Raw genomic sequence first — 11358 nt, 5'->3', positions numbered from 1 at the left:
AGTTAGGTTTTCTTCCTATCTGTAAAGGTCAGTGCAGCAATAAATATTTAAATAGCATTGGGTATTTTTGTAAAGAGCATCCGCCTGGTGATAGACATGTTATGGTAATTCCCATTTTATGGATTCACAGATTTTCAAAGCATTAGCTTCATTAAGAAGGATCAGAGCTAGGTCTGAATTCCAATCCTTTTAGAGATGAAAATTTCCAGAAGTTATACTCTTTTCTGTATTTTTAGCTGGAGCTATAGTGATTGTCTTTTGAAAATACCATGAGGCTTGAAACTTAAATTTCTTGTCAACTTGTAAAAGTTGTCATCTTCAAAATATGATAGCGTTCTCATTTCAAGGAAAGATTGAAGAATTTTTGTCATTGAATCTTTAGTTCACCCTTTTAAATTGTTGCTGATTGCATTGAAATAAATAATTTAATTCATGCTGCAAATTTGGCATTTGCCTTTTTCATATTTATTAATGTCACAACTTTTCCCTAACCTACTTCCCCGTTTAGCTTCATAAAATACTGATATGCCCAGCCTTTGGAGTTGGCTGTTTATAGGAAATATCAATTAATCTAACTCTTCCTGGATCAAACAAAATCTTAGAGTCATCCTGTTTCCTCAGCAACTTAATGCATGTAATTGTATATGTTACAAACACATTGCCAACACATTATTGTATGTATTGTGTCTAATGTTTGCAATTGAAATGCCTTTATTTCCATTGGAATGATCCTTAAGGTTCTGGCTGTCTAGCTGACTGGATCAGTTCTCTATTTCTCCCGACATTTAACTCCCAGCTCCACGGTGTAGCACTGTGAAGGGCATGGAGGGCACAGCGGACACTATGTATGAAAACGGGCTTTTACACAAACATGAACACACATATTTTAGATTATATCTTACTGCTGGTCAGTAATCCAAGATTTCATTTAGACACTAGAAGGACAGACACTGTTTTCCCAACAGTCATAATCATAAACTTTGTTAAAAGTGAATGAAGATATGAATATGTATGAAGAAATTAGATGTTCTCACCATGAATGTATGGCATCAACATGTCTTGAGTGAATTACAGACTTTACTCATTTCTGGGCCATTTGTTTTATATATAGATTAAATATAGATAATTACTTGTTTGACAGGTTACTTTATTACTTTGATAGATCTTAAAGTACCACATGCAGTTATAGTGTGATTATTGTAATAATTTGGATTCCCTAATAGCCAAAATTAACATTTCATATGAATTAAAGTTTTAAAATAGGAATTTGATTTTGTTTAAAGTCAGGTTCACTTCTGGTGATTATTTTGATTTAGTAACAGACTTTTAATTGAAGTTTTTAATTATTTTTAAGCTCACATGTTAAATACAAAAATGTTCAATATTATTCAAAATTGTGGTTAGAATATTAACTCCCATAGGTTAATCAGTTCATTTTTGTCTTTGTGCCTCACTTGTTTTTTTTCTTTTTTTTTTTTAACCACATTTATTTCGGGGGAGTAAATGTCCATCATGTGATAGTTGTACTAAACTTAAAATTCGTTTTTACTCTTATGAGCACTTAGCCAAATACCTAGAACATCTTACGTGTTCAGTAATCATTTTCCTATAGAATCTGAATACCTTGTCTTGTAAGAGTGTGTGTTTTAGATAGATCTTAAATGACCAAGCTGTTTCAGAATTATTTTACACACCGACATTAAGATTTGTTACCTGTGGGAACAAAATCAAAAGCTTCTAATCTAGTTATCATGTTTTAATTCATATCTTTTATTTTATTTTGTTTTGTGTTTCAATAAGGATTCCACGTTTCTGGTTCAAAAATGTCTCTCCCTGCTCTTTCAGGTTAAGGCAGTTCTTTAGAAAGCAGATCTATTCTGGCTATGTAATGCATTTTATTTAATTTTATAGTTTTTATGATCTCATATATTAGAGATTGCCAAAAATATAGAAAAATTTTAGAGAACATTTTTGGACTTGATGGATTACCACTCTTGAAAGGGAAACAAAACACTAAATATTTCTAATCCCGCATTATTTACCGCATGGGTGGTTAAATGCTACTTTAAGCCTCATAAAATTAAAAGGGAGAAATCTGCCAACTGTAGCAGGAATTGGATTTAGGAAGAGTGGTACAGAGCCAAAATATTGCTACAGAATTAAATGTCAAAAATCTTCTTTAATAGTAGATATATAGTTCACAGTGCCTGGTTATGATTAATACATTTAATCTAAATCACTGAAAGTTGCACTCTCCTTTTCCATAAAATACAATAGGACACAAATCAGTTTTACTGTAGATGGATAACAATTGGAAAATAATGCATCTTCCCGCCCAATAAATTGTCAGTTATACCTTTTAACTAAAATCAATTCATCTTTCCAAAATTTATTGCAATTTCTAATAATAAATCTCCTCAAATGTTTATTCATTTGGTTTTTGATACATTTGTGCCACTTTTGCTATGGTCTAATGTTTTCTCTTTTGATTCATTGTAAATTAGAAAATCTATTTTGAGTCAGTTTTCTAGTTAAGAAGTTAAAATCTATAACCTAGCACCTTTTTCACTCTCCTTTGTACATTTTAATACCCTTGAACTTGAACTTAAATGCAATCCAGTAAATTCTTTTCAGAAGGAGATTAAAAGACTTTTCAATGTAACTTCTTGAGTAAGGGCCAGATTCATAAAACAAGCACTTAGGCGGTTGTTAGATGATCGTTGCCATAGATCCATTTTGGAATCAAAAAGAGAAGAAAGAAATACATGGGGTTGTATCATCATTTCATGTAAGTATTTAGTACAAAAAAAGAGGAAATGCCCATTTGAATCAGGATCAGATAGTGATCATATTGAGTGTCTGCTTTTATTTCCTTTTGATTGCAGTTACCCAGAAGTGTCATTGAAAGGAAGCACAGTAACCAGCTATGTTCAGTTTGTTCCTTACACAGAGGTCTTCCCCTTATTAATCTCCAGATACACTGTTTAATTTCTGTGTATACATTTCAGATTATTCTTTATTAATATATCCTAAGTATGCAGTCACATTGGTTTTTCACATACACTATGGTTTGGAATGGAATCATTGTTATGTTTTTAATTTAATACATAATAAAGGAGTATCTGTCATTCTTTATACACTTAAGATTATCATTAGACTTAAAATAAATCCTTGAAATACTGTATGGTAAACACTGACTCCTGTCATTTTAATTTTATACCTTCCTACACATATTCCACAGTAAAATTCAGAGTGGTACCCTTTTTTATTTCCATCTCCACCTCCACTGTGCTATTACAAAAAATTTAAAACTGAAAGTAAGAATTTGTTTACTTGCCCACAAAGTACATAAAAATGTGTTTGCAATTAACATGTTCTGAGGCTTGGTGGTTAAGTCTATGCTTATATTTTATCAAATAAAATTCTGAAATAGAATTTTGGAATGGATCCTATTAGAAATGAAAGTGACATTAATTTGAATTAAACCTGTAACTCCGTAGCATATTTGTGTCATTGCTAATATATAATATATATATAAGATGCCATATGATGAAATTAGCAGTTAAAAAGGTGATTTTTGTAGCCAGAATAGCCAAAATAGAATTCAATGATTGTGCTAACTATACAGTGAAGAAAACAGATGCTTTCTAAGGCGCAAAGATCAGACATGAATTAGAGGTCTTGCTATTTATCTAAAAATAGAGCTTTTTTTTAAAGCTGTGAACTTAATAACTTTTTTGATATATGGCTTCTTTAATCCAGAATGTAATATTCATTTGGATTTACCAAATTAATTTCTCTTTTAACAAATGGCAAGTTTTCGTAATCTTAACTAGCTGTAAAAACTTTAAACATAATTTCCAACTTACATGGACTTCCTAACTTGATTTCCCGATCACATTAAATATGAAAGTAAGTTAAATCATCTTCTATTAAATAAAAAATGATAAATGGAAATGCCGTGGCCTTCCTTTGAAACTCCAATAACAGATATGAGTGTTACTTCTCCGGTGGTTTTATAAACATTGGCTCATGATACAGAGTCAATTTATTGCTGAAGTTTCTGTGTTACTGTCAGTTATGAAGACTTTAACAACAGCTGTAGTATCACAGTTGTCTCCTTCGCATGGTATTCAGTTTTGTGAAGGACAACAGATTTGTTCTGCCCACCTTTTAAAAGAGAACGTTAAGGAAGACATGGAAGTGACGTGAATAGGAAGACGCAGAGCCAAGGCCAACCTGCTGATTCCTGGTCCCATAGACTGTCCGATGTGCCCACCTGCCTTTCTGTCCTTCTGCTTGAATGTGAATCCATCCTATAGGCTGAAATTCTGTTAATATTTTCAGCCATCATTTTAGGAACTGCCAAGTAAGTTTTTACTGTTTTCAAGCAAAATAAACGTTTTGAAGGAGGTCAACAAGTAACCTACATACTTTGCCCCCGATTTTCTCCTTTAGTCTCTTGGCCACTGACTCAGCCAAACTCTTTTTTTTTTTAGTCTTTTATTCTCTGCTTTCTTTCACACCGTCATCAACTCTTCCTCAAATCCTAACGTGGTCCATCTGACCCATTTGACTTCTGAATCTTCCAGTGCCACCCCTTGGTTTACCAGATAGAATGTAAATTCCTCTTCTTCCTGTCTGGGTCTTTGCCATTAGGGCTTCAACTTCCCTTTCCATCTCTGCGTCCCTATTCTCCCTGGTTCATGCATCCTGAATGTGTCTGGGGCCTTCCAGCTTCTGTCACTTTGTTCCAACTATTTTTACATTTGAAACATCACACTTCATGTCAGTCTGTGGAAATCTTGCCCATTCATCAAAATACATTTTAGTTAAAACCTTATCTGAAAACCTCCCTGCCAGAAAGGCATCTCTCTTGTCATTCAGGGGCCTCACTCCCATCACCTCATTACTCACAGGACCATGTGGTAGCCACTTCTGGTAGAGTGCAAGCAAAACAGCATGGAGCCAGAAATCGGAGTAACTTCTCCAAGATCCATGATTTACTGGCTGCATAACCTTGGAGAAATCAGTTTTTAAGCTTTAGTTTCCTCATCCCTAAAATAGGGATAATAAAAGATAAGGTGAAATAAGGTATGTAATAGGACTTTGTGAACTGTAAAGAAACTATTATTACTCATTTATTTTCGGAGTCCAAAGCTCAAATGCCTTCAGGGTCCAGGCAGATAATACATATGTATGTACATACATCCACACACATATAATATGAAGTAGCTTTGTGTTGGGGATGTACCTGCACACTAGCAAGGGCATTCCTAGGTAAAGTTCTTCAAATTCAAAACATTTTAAGATACTCTGATAGGGGGGAAAATAAAAAGGAAGATAAAGGAAAACAACAAAAACCAGTTTACTGGCCAAATACTGCTGCCCCTTTGTGTACATACATCCCTTTCCACAGCTGAGTAAAGCAGTATTGCATCCCACAGAGCCTTTCATGAGGCAGATACTTAATGAACTTTCGGGGAGGGTTGGTGGGCGAGTAGACGACTTAAATGGAGGGGGTAAGTGAAGTTTCAACATGAAATGGGGGAAATTAGATATTTGCATTCTAATCTGTTTTCCTGATCAAGCAAGAGGTATAAAGACATTATATGAATCATGGTTTTTCTTTTGGTCCTCTAGTGAAAACTTACAGTGCATGTGCTTAAGTCTTCTTCAAATAGTGTTGATCACAGAAGCACTATTATAGTTAATTGAGAATTCAGACATTTTACTGTAAGGATGTTATTTTCTCTGTCCTCTGTGTGAGTGGGCTCTGGCAGACTGAATAGAGCTGTGTGAGTCTAGTGCCTTTTCCATTCAATTGCTTTTCCCTCTGATCCTTGACCATTGGCTGAAGAAAAGCCTAGTACTTGAGACTTAATGATTTTTTTTCCTGAGATCTGAGAAATAGGTGCTGTTTATTTTCTCATCTTTAGAAAGTTAAATGTATCTTATCCAATGTGTTAGAAGCCACTTTTAAAACTTAGATTTAGATACAATTAATACTTAATGTCTTTCAAAGGAAGTATTATAGCTTAGTTCAATGCTAAAATAAAAACCAAAGGCCCAAGCCCTCTAATGTGCCTGTACCCTTTTATTTTTCTCAAATTTACCAATGAAATGACCCATCTCTGCAGTTGAAGTCTGGAAAGCTGGTGCTGAATGACCTTGATAAAAGGAAAATTATATTACAGTATGGTGACTGAAATCATTGTGCTGTTTTGCAAAACGAAGTCATCAGACATAAGTTTAGCTGTAGTAGTATTAACGTATTAAGAGAAACTTACTGTATTAGGTTAGTTGAGTACAAATAAATGAAAGCTCTGTTAATTTGACCTTTATGATCTGAGTGGTTAAAATGCTTACATCAAGAAAGAGAAGTAATATCTTTTGACATTATTTAACTGCCCTAGAATGTCTAATAAAGAAAGGATGCTGCTTCTCTAAGGAATAATTGAGACATTAAAACCATTGCCTAGCAAGCTGTCTGGCACAAATTCATTTTTAAAAAATTTCCCTTAAAGTTATTTCCATATTTTCTTAGACTCTCTTTTAGAGTGTTTGTTCACTTATAAAGTAATTAATCGATTCTGGTCTAGTTTTTTTCACTTGCCTAAATAGTTTTCCTGTTTATAAATATAGACCTCTCCAGCTTATACAAATTTAAAACCACTTGGTTTACCATATTATACACATTATATTTTTAAGTTGGGGGACCTGTAGAATGTATAGAACAAGTGGATGTCTTTCAATCATCCAGTTTATTTCCATTTAGGAAATATTTATTTAAACATTAATTAGCAAATAGAGTAGGACAGATGCTCTAGACAAAAGGAAAAGCATGAGCAATGGTGCATGGCATGCAGCAGCATGGCATTTGCTAGCAGCCACAGGCAATCAAGCCTTCAGGAGTGGGACTTGTAGAAAGGGAGGTGCATGGGATAAACAGAAGAGGCAGGAAGAGCGGCTCTTGCCCACTGGGAGATTGTACAATTCAGTGAAGGCAGTCAGACCCTCTGGAAGATTTCTAACGACATGTGGGATCACATTCTTTCATACATAAGAAAAAAAATACAGGACCAAACAACTTTTGCTTCTCAGATTTTGAAATAATTGGAAGCCTTCCTTCTTACTTCTTCCTGATATAGTGCCCTGTTCATAGTCACCTAAGTTTTCCTCCTTCCTCAGAAGTGTCTTAAAAACATCCTTTTAAGTTGTTCTTAAGGACACAACTGAGTTGTTCTCAGTCTGACTCATGTAAATATGGCTTTGCATAACTATTGCTAGTCACATACTTGATTATATTTATTTCAGTTGTGTTCACAACATACACTAATGGTTTTATGTTCATATGGAGTATTTGTTTAACTTGCTATCTCCATCGAATTATTCCCCCTGAGGGGGTAGGTTTCCTCATCTGACATCAGCTGACATTAGTTTATGACTGTCACCTGTCTTGCAGACCATTATTTGAGGAAGTTACAATCTATTTTAATTGCTATGTACAGTGCTCTGTACGAATGGTGGTACTGAATAAAGATAAAGAACAACATAGAAGATATTACTGAGTTAAAGATTTGCAATCTGTTTCATTTTGTTTTTACTCTTCATTCTGAAGGGCATTTAATTATTTGTTTGGTTTGGTTTTTTTTGTTGTTTTTTGTTTTTTCTTTGTTTTTGAGAATATCACACTGGATGATGTCTTATGGTTCAGTTAAGCTTGAATGGGTTAAGTGCTTCATTAAAAAACAATAAAAACAATAAATATTGTTATAAAAATAATAACAATAACAACAACCTTTAGGCTTTTTAATGATGAAGTCATCCTAATGGTCATAATAATAATGTTTGAAAACACAACTGTATACTAAAAAAACAAACAAAAAAACTCCTTCCCATTGAAATAGCTTCCCAGTAGGTAGATCAGTACTCTTGGTTATATTCTGAGACACTGTCATTGGACCCAACACAGTTCATGTATCAGAATTAAGTCACTGCCCTCAGTAGTTCTTTGCAATTGAGTGTCTGGCTGGGCTACTGAGAAGATTCTAAGTTAAGCAGAGACTATAACTCTCTTCTTCATTGACTTATCTTTTCCATCCTCTTCAAATTCCTTTAAGACTCCTATCATCCTCTTCCTAGGTCACTGCTGACATCCTGGACAATGATTCTTCCAAGCCTTTCTCATCTTTTTCTTTCTCAGCTATTCTTTACTATTTGTCATTTTAGCTCCATCCTGTTAGCACTCCTGCCCTGGTTTTTCGTGATCATACCATCTCTGTTTTCTCCTTCCTTTGCAACCACTCCTCTGCCTCTGACCTGTTTTCCTGGCTTCTCTTTTCCCCATATATTGGATATTGTCATTCTCATATTTGTTTGGTGTTTGTTTTTATTCTTTGTCAGATCTTTTCTATCTGTGCTTTTTGTTATTCTAACAGCTTTCAATCCTTATCTCTATGCAGAAGGCAATGATGCCTTTTTATATTGTGCCATGTGCCCGGTAGCTCTAGGTATTTTTTTCCATTCCAGTCTACTTGAGAGATAATAACACATTACCTCACTATGATGATTCACTAGGTAGCAGTTCTTAACCATGGGTGGGCATCATAATTCAGTCCCACCACCTACCTCCATATTGGGAACAGCATGTATAGTTTGGAAATCCTATCAAGGTAGTTATGACCCATGACCTGTGGTCATGTCCCTTTTCCTCATCCTGATCTCTGCCTTTCTTCCAGCATTTAAGAATCACCCTTCTACCCCCGAAAATTTCACCTCTTTTATAGTCATCTCCATCAGGTTATTACTATGGTGACTTGACCTGATGGCCATTATTTATTCTTGTCTCTTCTAAAGCATGCCCAAACCTTTAAGTGAAGATTAGTTTATATAAGTAGTACTTATGTTGATCACATTTTAAATGAAAATCATCGAGGTTCAGAACAAGAAAGTATTGAGATTTACTATGTACCAGATACTCTGGTAAGGTCTGGAAGCCCAAAATAACAAATGATACACATCTCTAATCTTAGTGAGTCTACAGTTATTGGTATGTATAGACCAACGCCCAGCTAAGAAAAGTTGTGAGTGCCGTAACAGAGATATAAGCCATTTGCACTATTGAGAACAGAATAAATAGAGTGATCACTTCTACTAAGGGGCAATGCAAAAAGAGTATCTGAGCTCTGACTTTGACTGACGAAGTCTTCCCACAAAATAAGAAAGTAATATAATACATTAGGAAGACCAGGCAATTGGAATTAGAAGGGACTCGATTTGAGTTGCCACCCTTTCAAAGTCTTAGGCAAAATTACTTAGATCTCTTATCTCCCCCATCTCTTAATTACTTGCCCTCATATGACCTCTCTTTTCTTTATAGCATTCACCATAATCTGAAATTATCCTTTTTTTTTTTTTCCTTGTCTGGTGTCTCCAACTACTAGAATGTAAGCTTCCAGGGTCAAGCACTCTTTCTCTTGTTCACCATTCTCCTCAGTGTCTAGAAGAGTGCTTGACACATCGGGGGAACTCAATATTCAGTGAGAATATTGAGTGAATGAACATGGATTTTTGTGAAGATTAGCATAGGTTTGTTTGTAGGTATTACTTTTGTGAACAAACAGGTTATCTGATTCTAACTCGCGTGCTTAAATTCAGTGTAACTGAAGATAAACAGTTGTAAAAATGCATGGTTAATTTAACAACTAGTTGAGTACATGGGTGTGTTAAATTTCAAGTTCATGTGTAATAATGTCAGACTTCTGACCGTTCAATACAGAGACCTTAGAACACTGATTTTGATCATCCTTCAAACATTCCTTTGCTTTCTAATCTTACTAGTTTTATAAACCTATGAATTAGACATTAGTATTAATATACAGTGTTTATTTTAGATCTACAAGATTTACCAGATTCTTTCTTACTATTTCACCTAACATTTCATATTTTTCCTTATAGGATCCCTGTTCTTTGTTTTGTTGTTGTTGTTGTTGTTTATCACTTTTCTTTGAATACGTTCTTAGAAGGTATTTTAGTGAAGTTCTAAAACTGATAATTTGTTCTTTTTTATCTGAAACCGGATTCCTTTCATGCTTGGTTGTGAAAAATACTTTTTCTGCATATGTAATTCTGGGTTCAACAATTTCTCTCAACACTTGGTGAATACCCTGTTACTGTCTTCTGGCATTCATCATTGCTGTTGAGAAATCTATTGTCAGATTAGTTCTCCCGCCCCCTCTCCACCCTCCCCCCACTCGCCCCCACTGATTTTATTTGTTTGTTTGTTTTTGATATTCTGTAGTTTCACAACATGATGTATTGATGTAAATTTATTTACCCTGTTTTTTTGTTGTCTTTGTCTGCTGATAGCTGTCTTTAACCAGCTGTAAAAGAAAAAAAAATATTTCAGCCCTTATCTAAATGTTGTCTTTTGTTTATTATGAGTCTCCTATTTTTCTAGGATTCCAGACAGACAGATGTTGCAACTTTCTCATTTTATTCTCAGTGTGTCTTAACCCTTTTTTGGGGGGTTTCTATTTCTTTGTCTTTCTGTGCCGCCTTGTAGGTAATTTCTTCAACTTTGTCGCCGTTATCTAGCTCTGTTTTTATCTGTGCCTAATCTGCTATTTAATTCACCTTATGCTATTAAATGGGTGTAATCTAATACTAATTATTCATGAGATGCTAGTAGTCTTTAATTCAGTCATATTTTACTGCATTTTACCCAAGAGGTTTATAGACTCAAGATATTCTAATTTTTAATGCTTTTATAACATGCTCAACCATATTTGATATCTTTACAAAGAATGGTGTGTTTCTGTACTTTTATTTCTGTTCTTTTATTTCTATAAACTCTGCAATGTCAGGAGCTCCTATTAGTCACGTTTAAGTATATATTTTATACTCAAATGTTAGTTGAGAATAAGACACTAAGTAACTGAGTTGATTATATTTATAAAACTAGTTATCTGTTTACTGACTTATTGGCTAGTTATACTGTGGAATGCTTAAATACCTGTCACCTTCTTGTGGTCTTTGATAACACACGATTCAATCCATTGTCTTATATTGATTGTCACAATATTTTGATTGATATTAAGCATTTATTTTTGAGCTTTACAATATATTTTTTACCACCTTTAATACTAAGTATTAAAGTTTTTAGTATTAGTAAAATTGTGGTGTTGCCTTCTCCATTCTTCGTTTTTTGGGGCTTATTGCCTGGATATTTTCCTCCTCTTAGAGCTTTTCATAATATGTGATTAATTGAGAAAGTGTAAACAGAGTTACCATGTCCAGGGAACGCTCTTACATGGAATCATTCTTTATATTCACTGTCAGCCATTTTAGCATTTT

At 34.3% G+C, this 11358-nt stretch overlaps 1 protein-coding gene across 5 annotated transcripts in view; it reads left to right on the top strand.

Moving 5' to 3' along the window:
• Nucleotides 1-11358, top strand: part of GPATCH2 (G-patch domain containing 2) — a 170405-nt gene that overhangs the window by 32334 nt on the left and 126713 nt on the right. The gene's annotated exons all lie outside the window — the stretch shown is intronic.

The sequence above is a fragment of the Canis lupus genome, chromosome 38, assembly GCF_003254725.2.
Source record: "Canis lupus dingo isolate Sandy chromosome 38, ASM325472v2, whole genome shotgun sequence".
Classification (NCBI taxonomy): domain Eukaryota; kingdom Metazoa; phylum Chordata; class Mammalia; order Carnivora; family Canidae; genus Canis; species Canis lupus.
The sequence above is the reverse complement of the archived record's forward strand: the minus strand, read 5'-3'. Positions and strand labels throughout refer to the sequence as shown.